This window comes from Canis lupus, chromosome 1 (assembly GCF_003254725.2).
Source record: "Canis lupus dingo isolate Sandy chromosome 1, ASM325472v2, whole genome shotgun sequence".
NCBI classification, from domain to species: domain Eukaryota; kingdom Metazoa; phylum Chordata; class Mammalia; order Carnivora; family Canidae; genus Canis; species Canis lupus.
Window position 1 is genome coordinate 14755763 of NC_064243.1, and position 14354 is coordinate 14770116.

Below are 14354 nucleotides of genomic sequence, written 5' to 3' on the forward strand. Positions count from 1 at the left end.
TCTGCTCTCTCACAGTGGCTGGGAGGCAGAGTGGTGCCAAGAACTCAGACCCTGGAGTTAGACCTGAGCTCAAATGACATTTCCACAGCTTACTAGCTTGTGACCTTGGCCTTCCTCAACTATTGAACCCTCAGGTCCTCCTCGTCTATACAGTGGGTCCTATTGCACAGGGTAGTTAACAGGATTGAACGGGATGCAGCAGGCACAATGCTCTTCAGTGTTAGTCAGTGGTATGAACCAGGTCTTACTCTTCTAGGTCCCACAATGACTAATAGTCAGAATTGGCTTATAGGAAATGTTTATGGAACAAAATCGAAATCTCTACTATATAGGCTGGGAGTTTCTGGGGGTGAAAAGGAAATGGGCCTTAGTTGATCTTACTGTGGGATAGTTGGTTTGAATTGGAGGATCTCATGGCCCTTTGAGGTTGAATGCTAGATGAGCCTACGCAGTATAAGAAATGTATGTTTGATTTCTGTCCCAGGTTCCTGGCACAGAGCTCCTAAAACCCTTGGAATTTCCTGAGTTACAGGGGTGAAAGGAGCATTTATTGTTATTTGTAATAAGCTCCTTTCACCACCCAAGCTGAGTTTCTGCTATAATGAGGTGACTTTGGGAAGAGTCCCTCGATAGTTTCAGGATGGAGGTTGGTGGCAGGCAAGACCAAGCCATGATCAGAAGGTTGGAGCTTTCAGCCCCACTCTCTGACTCTGCCTGAGGATGGAAGAGGGGCTGGAGTTTGAATTCAGTCACCAATGGCTAAGGATTTATTCAGTCATGCTGACATGACGAAACCTTCGTACAGACTCCCAATGAGTCTAGGGATGTTTCAAGTTGGTGAGCACCTCCATGTGCCAGGGGGATGGTGCACCCCAACTGCAGGAGGACAGAGGCTCCTGTGCTTGGGGCTTCTCTGGACCTCACCCTCTGTACCTCTTCATCTGACTGTTGATTTGCACTCTTTATAATAAACGGTAGTAGTAAGCATAGTGTTTTCCTGGTTTTGTGAGTTGTTCTAGATAACCATCAAAACTGCAAGGGGAACATGAGAACCCTAGAATTTGTAGCCAAGTCAGAGGGACGGGTGAGCAGCCGAGGCATTCCATTCACACCTGGCATTTGAAGTGAGAGTGGTCTTGTACTAACCACTCCAGGTGGTTAGTGTCAGAACCGTATTGAACTGTTGGGACATCCAGTTAGCGCTGGAGAATCCGGGAATCTGAGAGTCTGTAATGACCATTTCTGATAAGTTTTGCAACCAAATCCACCTGTGTCTCTTGTTTTCAAACCATTAACTAGGAGGAGTAGCTGAGACAACATTTCTCATGCTTCTAGGCTGCTGCAAAGGAGAAGCATATGTTTCTTCCTGGAGTCTCCGTGGAGTGTGTGCAATGACACTGATGGGGAAGGGCATCTCTCTCCTCTGGAGAGCCGTTATCAGATGGGCATCTCAGGGTGAGAAATAGGTGGCCTAAGTGAGTAATGAGGGGCCAAGGGTCAAGAAAGCAGGGAAGTGAATTGCCACAGCCCACGTCATCCTTGACCTGCTACAGGGGAAGCCGTGTGTAAGACCCCTCATAGGTACCATACTTAGTATGACCGCCTGACCCAGATTGAAAATATCCCCCTTAGTCTCTAGGATTTTCTCATTCACTACAATTCTTTCTGGAATTAGGCTAGAGCAAACATAAATAAGCACATAAATAAATATATCTCATCTTCATTATCTTGTAACATTACTAGGATGAATCTCATCTTCAGGAACTTCCATGCCTGCGGGAATCAAGTGTCTACTCCTGTGGTTCATATTTTCCATTTTGAAAAGCTTTTTCCACAAACCATTTTCTCCTAGTTCTGGGCCTATGAAGCGAAATTAATTTACTTGCCTCCTTTCTGCGGTGTCAGCTCAGCCCTGTTAAGTTGGATGCTAGAGGACATGTGTTATAACGCTCCATGAGAACTAAAAAAATGTTTTCCAGCTTGTAAATTGCTTTTTGTTTATTTAATTTTGTCTTTCACGGACTATATATTCAGCATATGCCTCTGGGGTCTTTTATACATTAACAATTCAAAAACCACTGACCTATAATCATATTAAAACTCCCATTTTATCTCCAGTTTAACCACGATAGTCTTCTTACATGAGTCGGGCAGAAGCCTCGTGGATAAGATAATCTCGCCTCTAAAATGCTGGGGCTTTATGAAGTAAGTAGGGATTGTAAATTCAAATTGCGGGCCATTTTATCATTGTAGATTCTTTCATTATCATACAATCACAAAGCATTCTAAAATTTTATTGGTTGATTCATTCAGTGATCTCCTGATCAGTTTAATTTTTTTGTTTTCTTTTTTTGTTCTGGTCTAGATGACTGACCCTTCCAACACGTGGAAATGAAAATGAACGCTCATGGTGAGAGAGATTGCTTCCAGGTTCCTTGCAGGTAATGGATGAGAACGTGGCATCTCAGTGATTCAAAATCAAGAGACCATTTTCACAATAATCTGGGTGGACTGTTGTCACGTATGCGTCTTGTCCTTTTAAAAAGTAGCTTACGAAAAAATAAATAAATAAATAAATAAATAAATAAATAAATAAATAAATAAATAAAAAGTAGCTTAAGCCTGGGACATTTGAAGGTGAGGCTGAAATGTGTTTCTACAGCTAAACTTGGTCCTTACTAGTCTTTGAGGTTGGTCCCTTGGCCTGTTTCTGAGTGGGAAAGTGTTTGCTTAAAACAACAATTACACTGAATGGCTGCCAGGTTTTGATTATTCAGACAAGTCATAATGTCATGTTAATGACAGCTTGGTCTAAATTTTATTATTAAGTTTTATTGAGAGTTGTGAGGAAAAAGGGAGAGAAGTCTAAAGTTACAACTATCTGCGGCCATTCAGTCAACTTCTCGTGCGGCTGTTTATTTTATTTGATTTTTGCACAATTATTTGGATTACCATGTAGTTAAGCCAACTGGGTCATTACAGATGCTTACAGAATCAGCTGCATAAGAGCATATTTCTTTGGCCCTGTGAGGACAAATGAGGTGATGTTTTAAGGCTGTGTAACTAGTTTATTAAATGGAATGATCTCAGTGGATACAAACAGGACATGGAGCTATTTCTTTTTCCTTTCATGGCTTTGCCAGATCTCTGCTCCCTTATCCATAGCATGTCTCATTGCTTTTAAGTGGCTTTCAGTTATAAGAATAATATCGCTTTGATAACTGTGACTTGTTTTCAAGAGCTAAAGTGCCTCCTCTAGTCTAAATTAAAACTTCAGTCTCCCATTCAATCCAGAGCTTCTTCCTTCCCTACTTGTGGCCTCACCCTCTTGGCTCAGAGACTCAGCAGGGAAGGAATGGTACCCTCATTCTTCTTTTGCCTTATTTTACCTGCCTCCCATTGTCTTCTTGAAGACAACCCCAGCCCCTGTGAGTGCCCTCCCATTTCTGGCCTGGGGTGGAAGGAAGCTTTCCCTCTTTCATTTGGTAACTTTCTCCAGTTACTCTTTTTTGTTTCTAGTCTTTTTTTTTTTTTTTTTTAAGATTTTATTTATTTATTTGAGAAAGAGAGAGCGCGCACACATGAGCTGGGGGTTGGGGGACCACAGGAGAGGGAGAAATAGACTCCCTGCTGAGCGATGAGCCCAAGGATGACTCAGGGCTCCATCCCAGGACCCTGGGATCATGACCTGAGATGAAGGCAGACACTTAACCAACCGAGCCAGCCAGACGCCCCTGTTTCTAGTCTTTCTTAAATAAGCTGCAGATGGACTTAGGTCAACAAGAAAATCCCATTAAGCATCTGTTTACAGACACTTATATCACAGCACGCATACATTCCAGTGTAGAAACCTCACTTCGTGTGATTAGAGAGTTCTTCAAAGAGCAACATAGTTCCTAGAAGCTCTTTAGTTTATGGGGAAAGAAGTGACTATAGAAAGTGAGTGTTGAGAAGAAGAGCCCATATTGAGCTTTCGATGTCATCATTTTGCCCTAAAGGGCCTGGAGGATCCTAGTGTCTTCTTTGGTTATCTCCCTTGTGTGCATGATAAGGTGACCCTGGTGTCCATGTTGACATGGGTGGCTCCCATTGCTCACAGACAGAATCAGGGCCGTCTGTCTCATCTTCATTCCACCTCTTTGGTGGTGGGTGGTCCGAATAATGCAGAGAGGAGTCCTGAGCTTTGTGCTGTCTCTACTTTATTTGTTTACATTTTCGTTTAACTACTCTGTTGGGAACATTAAATCAATGTGGATGATTTTTGAAGAATGTAATCTAGAAAATTCAATTATTTAGTGCCTGGAAGGGTTTCAAAGATTAAAATGCTGTGTAAAAATGTGTAAGCATTTATTATTAAAATTAAATAAATGTTTGCTCCGTGCAATTAAATTGCATTGTCAAAATGGTGTATTTGACTCCTCCAAACACATTTGGTGTTATTTTAATTTGGACTTTTTCTGATGCTCCCAGGCAGACTTAGACATTTCTCTCCTCTGTTGCTCCCATAGCTTTGTCTTTATACCTTGATTTTAGCTCAATTCAATTCAGTTTGATTTGATTTAGTTTCAAATAACATTTATTAAGTGAAAGCTAGGTACTAGTTACCGTGCTGGGCTCCAAGGAACAATAAGTTAAGTCGCACCTTTCATCACACAAGAGTGTGTATAAGTGTGTGTGCGTGCGCGCACATGTGCTTCTTTTAATTTTAATGCAGTTAATTCCCCAGTAACAACAAAATTCAAAGGAAGCAGATGGAAGGGAATGCGCATCAGTGTTCCAGGTGCTGACAACTTGGAAAATGAATGATTTTGATTGCATTGAGTTAACTGAAAGCTTTCAGCAAAACTGGGCCCTTTCCCTTGGGAAGGATTCAAATCTTTGTGGGTGGGTAGAGAAAGGACTCCTCCCACCTGCCTCCATGGAAGAAGCACAACAGAGTAGTATGGTGGCAAAATTTTCCTTTCACTAGTTTTGCCCTTGAACTTGGTGAATACAGTTCTGCAGATTGGAAATATTTCTGAGGTCTCCAGGTTGTTAAAGCTTCCAGCAAGTGTGCCAAGCAAAATGGTAACCTTCTTCCTGGAGCCTAGTGGTTTTCTTCATTTGTTCATAACTCTGACTTGTTTACTGAGGGATGATCCTTTTTTGTTTTTTAAGATTTTATTTATTTATTTATTTGAGAGAGAGCTTGAGCTGGGGCAAAGGGACAGAGGGAGAAGGAGAAGAAGCAGGCTCCCTGCCTGGGTGGCTCTGTTAAGCAGCTGCCTTTGACTCAGGTCATGATCTCAGGGTCCTGGGATCAAGTCCCACGTTAGGCTCCCTCCTCAGCAGGGAGTCTGCTTCTCCCTCTTCCTCTGCCACCCTCCCCCCTCCCCCCGACCCTGCTTATGCTTTCTCTCGTGCTCTTTCTCTCTCTGTCTCCCAAATAAATAAATAAAATCTTTAAAAAAATTTTTGGATTCTGAAAAGAATGAGAAAATAATTTTCTTGTTTACTTCTTACCTAGAAACCTGTGTCACAGGCTATTCAAAACTCCTCAGAAGCAAAAAATACTTTAAACCACTTTGGTGAGGCTGCAAGTCTGATAGAATATGAGGTTAATGGAGTGTAAAAGACCAATAAAATAAATAAATGGCGAAAGACAGGGGCAAAAGAAAGCAAAGGGAAAGATCACGAAATGAATGGAGTAATTGCCATTTTTACATTCTCTGGAACAAATTATGGAGAATGTGAATCTTATTCCTTGAGAATTTGACAGAGTCTGTTAGTAAATGATCTGGTTCTGGAGCCTTTGCTGGGAAGTAGCTTTTTGATAGTTATTATTGCTCTACTAGTGCATTATAGTATTATTTTTTAAGATTTTATTTATGTATTCACGAGAGACACAGACAGAGGCAGAGACACAGAAGCAGGCTCCATGCAGGGAGCCCGATGCATGGACTCATCGGCTCATGCGGGACTCAATTCCAGGACTCTGGGATCACAACCTGAACCAAAGGCGGATGCTCAACCAATAAGCCACCCAGGCGTCCCGAATTTCTGGTTTTGATTTTGGAAATTTACATTTTTTTCTGAAAATTGCCAGATTTTGAAATTCATTAGCATAGAGTTGAATATGGTAGAGTATTGCATATGCAAGTCTATGCTAATCTATTCAGATTGCCCTCCATATTAGTTGTTGCATACTTTACCTATTCTAAATTTGTGTTGTTTTTATTTTTTCACTTAATTTTTCAGGTATAGGCCATTTTGGCTATTTTTTTTTCTCATGTATAAAGCTCTTAACTTTGTTGACCAGTCCCTAATTTTAAACTTTTGTGATTTTTTTTACCTCTATTATTTTCTTTCTTTTCTTTATATTAGGTATCCTAAAATCTTTATCTAGCTTCCACAGACAAATGATTAAATTTTCTTTTTTCAACCTTTCTTGAATAACAGTGAAAGCTTTTAAAAGGTCTAATTTGTTTCTGGGCACAATTTTAGCCAAATACCCTAAGTTTTAATACTTGTGGTCTTAATTTTTGTTTTTTTCTAAATAGTTTGTATTTTTACGATAACATAAGAGGATGTGTATTAGTTGTGAGATGGCAGAGTGGTTTTTGTTTAAACTTCTATTATTTTTTAATTTGAATTGATTGTTCAAAGAGAATGTGACCTATATAATCTTTGCTATCTGGAACTCATTGACATTATCTTTTTTTCTTGCTACGTATTTAACTATTTGTGTGTGTGTATACATACATAAATGTACATGTATGTATATGTGTGTGTATATTCCATGGATACCTATAAGATGGCATTCTTTTTTTTAAAAAAAGATTTCATCTATTTATTTTAGAGAGAGTTTGTGTGCTTGTGAGTGGCAGGGAGGAGCAAAGGGAGATGAAGAGACAGAGAGAATCCTGGAGTAGAGACTCCCTGCTGAGAGTGGACCCGGCATGGGGCTCCATCCCAGAACCCTGAGGTCAGGACCTGAGCCAAAATCAAGAGTCAGTCGCCCAACCAACTGAGCCACCTATGTGCCCCCAAATTAGTATTCTTAAACAAATACGGTTGTTAACTCAACCTTTCTAAATATTTTAGTCAATATATAATTCTTTCTTAACTCTAGACTTCTTTCTGATCTCTACAGGATCTTCCTCCTCCTAGGTATACACATACATTTGGATCCCTACCAGCCTTATAGATTTTCAGTGCTGCTACTCCTTCATGGTAGTCCTCAAGCTCACCTGCCCTGCACTTTTAAGTGTTCAGAAGTGTCAGCTACTCTTACCAACTCCAGCACCTCACTACTCACCTCTTCCTTATTTTCTTAAAAAACTTCTTGAATGACATCCTCTGAGGAAGGTGTAGAGGTGTGATCAGATGAGATCCATGACTTTAAAGAGCTTGCACTGGGCTTGAATTCCAGAGCTCACATCGAGGGTCTTTGACGTGGCTTGATAGAAGTCAGCTTTATCCCAAGGCTGGTTTGGAAGAGTGGAGAGCAAAGGGCAGAGTAATGGCTGTATTCTCAGAGTAGAGGCTCTTTTACATCGTTCCTTTTTTTTTTTTTTTTTTTTTTTGCCTTTACCAACAAAATAAGAGTGGGACGGAAAACCTGGCAGATCTGGTGTTGAGGGTAGAAGACTGGATCCCAGGACCGTGTCCATGAAGCTGGGAGGTGGAGGCTTCAGAGAGGTTTTGTTCCTCTGGTGGGGTGTAGTGGGGACCAGAGAAGGAGAAAAAGAAGCTTTACTGGTTATTTGTACCTGGCAGGTCCTCTAACCAGGGTGGGGGTGCTATGTCCTTTCCACCTACGTATGGAGACATACTACACTCTTTTATGTACTTTGGATCCCCTGCCTTGGCAGACAATTCTTATTTGTGTTACAGATAAGATTTCAGGGGCACTACCTCAGCCCCTCTCAGCCCCAGCTGACACTTTGCAACCACGTGAGAGATCCTGAGCCTAAACCACCTAGCTCAGCCACTCCTGGATTCCTGACTCCCAGGCATGGTGAGAGATAATAAATATTTGCTTTTTTAAAAGCTTCTAAGTTTTGGGGGTAATGGGGCAGCCTGGGTAGCTCAGCGGTTTAGCACTGCCTTCAGCCCAGGGTGTGATCCTGGAGACCTGGGATCGAGTCCCACCTTGGGCTCCCTGCATGGACCCTGCTTCTCCCTCTGCCTGTGTCTCTTCCTCTTTCTCTCTCTGTGTCTCTCATGAATAAATAAATAAAATCTTTAAAAAAAAAAAGTTTAGAGGTAATGTGTTACACAGCAGTAGGTAACCATTATAGTGCACAAGAACTTTACATAGTTGTGCAAATGAGGGTTAAAAGAAGGAGAGGTCATACCCCCACGGGAGGACAGTAAAAGCCTCCAAAACAGGGGCATGGCATTTGAAACGGGTCTTGTGGAAAACTGGGCATATATGTGCATACGGAGAAGAGAGAAGAAACATTTCAGAAGAAAGGACTAGGAGATGGGAAAGTGAAGGTCATGTTCAGGGCAAGGGACCGTCTCCACGATCTGCATCTATGGTGCAAGTAAGAGACGGGGAGGAGAGGAGGCAGGTAAAGTGGGCTGACACTACACTGTGGGACACCTGTGTGGATCCTCTTTCTTGCCTATACTCTAAGGGCAGTCATTCTTTGCAATTTGGTCCTTGGATCTTTCTTTTTTATTTTTGGAATATTTTTTATTTGGAATATTTTTTATTTATGGAATTCCTTGGTGATCTCATTCACATCTACATTTTAACCAGTTTCTACCTGCTTTGCTTTAAAATCTAGCCCACACCTAACCTCAGCGGTTCCGTCTCTCAGATCCAAATGCTTGCTGATCTCTTCCACCTGGATAGGTCACCAGCTTCTCAAATGCTTTTGGCTCCTAAATCCCTCTTCCCAGCCAGCCATCCTCCAGGACCGACTGTCTTCCCATGGACCACTAACACGGACAGTTGTGGGAACCCAGAGGAGGAAGTCTCTTGTGGAATGCTTCTAAGGACACAATTTAAATGCCGTTGGATGGAAGTCTGTGGGACAATTGGAGGAGGCATTGTCCAGATCACTACCTTTAACGGTGTCCACCTCCACTCCCTGGTCCTTGTCGTACACTTGCCTGCTACCACCTGTGGATGGCTGTTTGGGATCCTACCAAAAGCAGCCATTTTCCATTTATTCTAACCTCAAATGCAGCTGTAGCAGGTATGGCATATGATTCTGCACTGGTAAGACGGGGTTGTTGGGAAGAGTAGTCTCTCGGGGTAAAAACCTGGGCATCACATTGGTATTTTTCTTCAGTTAGTTATTGGGTCTCATCGACTGTGCCTCCCTTTCCCCTCTCGAGAGGTTCTCAGCCTGACTGCAAGTCAGAATCCCTGCAGAGCTTTCAGAAACTCCCTCACCTATGTGTCACTGCAGACTAATTAAGTCAGAATATCTGGGTTGGAGCCTAGACATCTCAACTGTTTGGAAGTTTATCCAGTGACCCTAAAGTGTAGTCAGATGGTGCTGGTGGATGAGAAACAGCATTGCCTGGGGGGCTGATGTTGACCTGGCCTTCGATTGCTCTGACCTGGGGAAAATCATTCACACTTTCTGGGAATCAATTTGCAAATTCTATAGAAGGCGATAAAACTTTCCTAGCAGAATTATTGAAGGGGCAAATGAAATAGTGGTGTGAAGAGGCATGGTAACTAAAGAGCTAGGCACTATTATGATTATCACACTCCTGCTGCTGCTAGTCTGATTTCTAGCCCCGATCACTTTCACAGGCCCTAGGGCTCTCTCTGGCTGTGACCCTTGCCTCTAGGATCTCTGCCTCCAATTCCTCCTACACACCGAGGCCACATCAGCTCTTCTAAATTACACTTTTGCTCAAAAACGATTCTGCTTTCCATTTCCCACCAAACTGATACATCTTCAAGTTGAAACCCAAATTACTTTTCTAACCTTATCTTCTATTTCCTAAATATGATTCTGCTGCATTCAACCACCACCTATCTAGCCAGCCAGCCTACAGAGGTTTTGAGTTGCTATCATATGACAGTGTTGAGCTAGAGCTTTGGGGAAATGCAAAGATGAGCCTTCACAGAGGTAAGTGAACCAAGAAGCTGACCATCTAGAAGCTCATGGAAATGATTAGTTTTAGTTAAATGTAATCTCCGAAGAATAAAGAATGCCTGAAATTCAACAAAAACAAAACCAAACAACTAATTCAAAAATGGGCAAAGGACTTGAACACACTCTTCTCCAACAAAGAAGATATACAAATGGCCAATAAGCACGTGAAAAGATGTTTAACATCGCTAATCATTAGAGAAGCACACATCAAAACTACAGTGAGATACTACTTCACACCCATTCAAATGGCCTTTTACAAAAGAAAAATAGAAATAGTGTTGGCAAGGATGTAGAGAAATTGGAACCCTTGTACGCTGTTGGTGAGAATGTAAAATGGTGCAGTTGCTGTAAAAACCAGTATGGATAGTCTTCAAAAAAATAAAAATAGAATTAACAGATGATCCAGCAATCCCACTTCTTTTTTTTTTTTTTTTAAGATTTTATTTATTTATTCATGAGAGACACACAGAGAAAGAGAGAGGCAGAGACACAGGCAGAGGGAGAATCAGGCTCCATGCAGGGAGCCTGACGTGGGACCCGATCCCGGGTCTCCAGGATCACGCCCTGGGCCGAAGGCAGGCGCCAAACCGCTGAGCCACCCAGGCTGCCTTTTTTTTTTTTTAAAGATTTCATTTATTTATTTATTTGAGAGAGAGAAAGAGAGCACAAGCAGGATGGAGAGATAGAGGGAGAGGGAGAAGCAGACTCCTCGCTGAGCAGGGAGCCTGATGTGGGACTCAATCCCAGGATACAGGGATCATGACCTCAGCCAAAGGCAGATGCTTAACAAACTGAGGTACCCAGCTGCCTCTAGCAATTTCACTTCTAGGTATATATTAAAAGAATTGAAAGCAAAGACTTGTACAGATACTTGAACACTCACATTTATAGCAGCGTTAATCACAATAGGAAAAAAGTGAGAACGACACAAATGTTTATTTGAAGAATGGACAAATTAACAGATAAATTAATGTATTAAATTCCATACAATGGAATATTATTCAGCCTTGAAAAGGAAGGAAATTCTGATACATGCTACAGCATGGATGAGCCTTGAAGACATTAGACTAAGGAAAAGAAGACACCAAAGGACAAATCTTGTATGATTCCACTTACATGAGGTACCAGAGAAGTCATTTTCATAGAGACTGAAAGTAGAATGGTGGTTGTCAGGGGCTGGGAGGAGGGGGAGTGGGGGATTATTGTTTAAGGGATACAGAGTTTCAGTTTGGGATGACAAAAAAGTTCTGGAAATGGACAGTGGTGATGGTCACACAACAATGTGAATGTACTTCATGCCACTGAACTGGACACTTAAAAATGGCTACAATAAAATGGAAAATTTTATGTTATGTGTATGTTATTGCAAGAAGAAAAAAATGCTGTTTCTCTCTGTTAGGTCTTTGAAACTCTGCATGACAATCAATTTGGCATTATTAGTTTCTTTTAATATGATGTGAAGACTGTTGTATAGTGGAAAATCAAAGCATCTGTGTAGAAGTGGCATGTTGGGGTGATTTTGGGAGAAAATGATGAAAAGCGTCTTACACAATCAGGAGACTCTTACCTCACAGAATGGTACACATAGAGGGAGAGCACTATAGGGTTGGTTAGCTTCCAGACAAGGGACGTCATCACTCCTGTCCTTTAGGCTCCTCCCACCTTTAGAGTGTCCTCTGGGGGAACTCCCCTTGTTATGAAACAATTGCCCCAATTCTGACGTCATGCGGAGGTCAGGTAACATCCCGCAGCAAAAATGGGAACTACTTCCCAGAGTGACAAACTCTTTTCTAGAAGCCTTCCAGCTAACTTCCTCTTGTGACTCATAGTCCAGAACTGTGTCACATACTCATCCCTACACCAATTCCTGGCAAGAGAAATGGTATCCCCACGAGTGACCACTGGACGAGGCAGGATTGTTGAAAAACTGTGGAGTAGGCTGGATGCTGGAACAAAAGAAGGGATATGCTCCATGGAAGAGCAAAACAGACGAACAGGTTGTGGTAGGCAGTGAATCTTGTGAGAAGAAGTATGATCCCGGGCAACTTACATAAATATCTCTGAATCTCAATTTCCACAACTGAGGGTACAAGTACCCCCCCCTCGACTGGGTGGATGGGAAGATTAAATAAGATGATGTTTGCAAAGTACCTAACGGTGATTATTCACGTTATTGCATTGAACATTATTTCATTATTCACACAATAAGTGCTTCATGAATGCTAGCCATCATTACTATTCTTCTCCCCAACATTTAAATGAGCATTCACTTGGTTCTCTTTTTTAACTTAGCCAAGGTTGGTAAGTACTCAGGAAGTAGATGGCACCTGGATATACCCCCATGGGTCGTGGTATCCAGGTGTATGTGAGCAGGAGTCCTACGGTGTGTTAGTTTGCTAGGGCTGTCATAACAAAGGGCCACAAACTGGGTGCTTACGTATCAGAAATTTGTTTCACAGTTCTGGAGGCTAGAAGGCTAAGATTGAGGTGTTGGCAGGATTGGCTCCTTCTGAGGGCTGTGAAGACGGGATCCGTTCCAGGCCTCTCTCCTTGGCTTGTAGATGGCCATCTCTTGCCTGTCTTCACGTCATCTTTCTTCTGTACGTGTCCGTGTCCAAATTTCCCCTTCTTACAAGGACACTGGTCATATTGGATTAGGGCCCATTTTAATACGTTTATTTTAACTTGATTACTTCTACAAAGAGCCTCCTTCAAATGTATGATCTGAGGTACTGGAGGTTAAGACTTCAACATACACGTTTTGAAAGAACACATTTCAATCCATAACATTCGGTAAGAAGAGCTATTGGAAAGTCTATTTTCCTTTGAGGCCCAGAGTGAGAGTTCTCATGCTATGTCATAATTCTTTATCCCATCTGTACCCACCTGTCTCTCCAATGGGATTTGGAAATAACCCTAAATCCCACTTTTGCTGAGCTGGAGTGACTAGGTTGTAACAGATTTGTGAAGAGGAACTTAGAGAAAAAACCTCTGAGAGGGCCTGTAGGAAGCATGATTCTAGAAGGGAAAATAGAAACTCCTGCATAGTCATTAAAATGAACATTTATTATTTAAAAAAAAAAGATTTTATCTATTTATTTGAGAGAGAGAGAGGAAGAGAGAGAGAGAGAGAGAGGGAAAACGAGTTGGGGGAAGGGCAGAAAGAGAAGCAGACTCCCCACAGAGCAGGGAGCCCAATGTAGAACTCGATCCCAGGACCCTGAGATCATGACCTGAGCTGAAAGCAGATGCTTAACCAACTGAGCCACCCAAGTGCTCCAAAATGAATACTTATTAAGCACTGACTATGTGCAAGGCATGAGCACTCTCTTCTGTATGATGCTGGGACCTGTGGGCATGGGTGGATGACGTAAATAAACAAGACTTCCAGGGGCAGCCTGGGTGGCTCAGCGGTTTAGCACTGCCTTCAGCCCAGGGCCTGATCCTGGAGACCTGGGATCGAGTCCCACGTCGGGCTCCCTGCATGGAGCCTGCTTCTCCCTCTGCCTGTGTCTCTGCCTCTCTCTCTCTCTCTCTCTCCTCTCTCTGTGTATTCTCATGAATAAATAAACAAAATCTTAAAAAAAAAAAAAAAAAGAGAGTTCACAGAAGGTAAAAATGAATCTGGTTGGAGAAACCTGAGAGAGTTTGAAGGGACACAAGGCCATGGTGAGAGACAGAGATATAAATGCCCTTGGAAACTCTGAAGGCACCAAAAGCACCAAATCTTTGGGGATCGACAATCATAAATACAGACCATGTGGCTATGTAAGGTACAAAGAAAGTGTGATGGTGAGGATAGGGAAGAGCAGATCCCCTTGAAATCTGGGGGAGGCCTGGGACCCTGCAGCCCTGTGAGCCACAGTGTCAGCCTTAGAAGGCACTTGCTGACCTGGAGCTACCACAGGAGCAGCTTGGAAGAGGCTGAGATGCATTTAAGCCAAATCAAGTAGAACTGCCTGGAGCGCGTGTGGTCTCTGGTGGGAATCTTGGTGCAGCTATTAGGGAAGTACTTTGGGTTTGGTAGACCCGGGTCTAGTTTGTGTTCACCATTACTTAGGTCCTGTGCTATTGGGCAAGATGTGTAAATGGTGTAGACATCGGGTTCCTTGTCTGTAGAGTGGGGGTGATCATACTATTGCTAAGGTTCTTGAGAGCATGAATGGAAATACTCTGGTAATAGTCAGCAACACTCTCTGGTCAACACCGGCCCAGCTACCGTTCACTAACAAAAAAAGAAGTTGC

General features: G+C 42.4%; 1 long non-coding RNA gene across 1 annotated transcript; it reads right to left on the minus strand.

Annotated features, from left to right (window-relative positions):
- Window positions 1-2108: 2108 nt before the first annotated feature.
- Window positions 2109-12196, minus strand: LOC112643752 (uncharacterized). Its single transcript, XR_003125869.3, has 4 exons — window positions 11677-12196; window positions 7574-7691; window positions 7298-7466; window positions 2109-2549 (listed from the first exon to the last, which is right to left on the minus strand). It is a non-coding gene; the product is annotated as an uncharacterized LOC112643752 (long non-coding RNA).
- Window positions 12197-14354: the final 2158 nt, after the last annotated feature.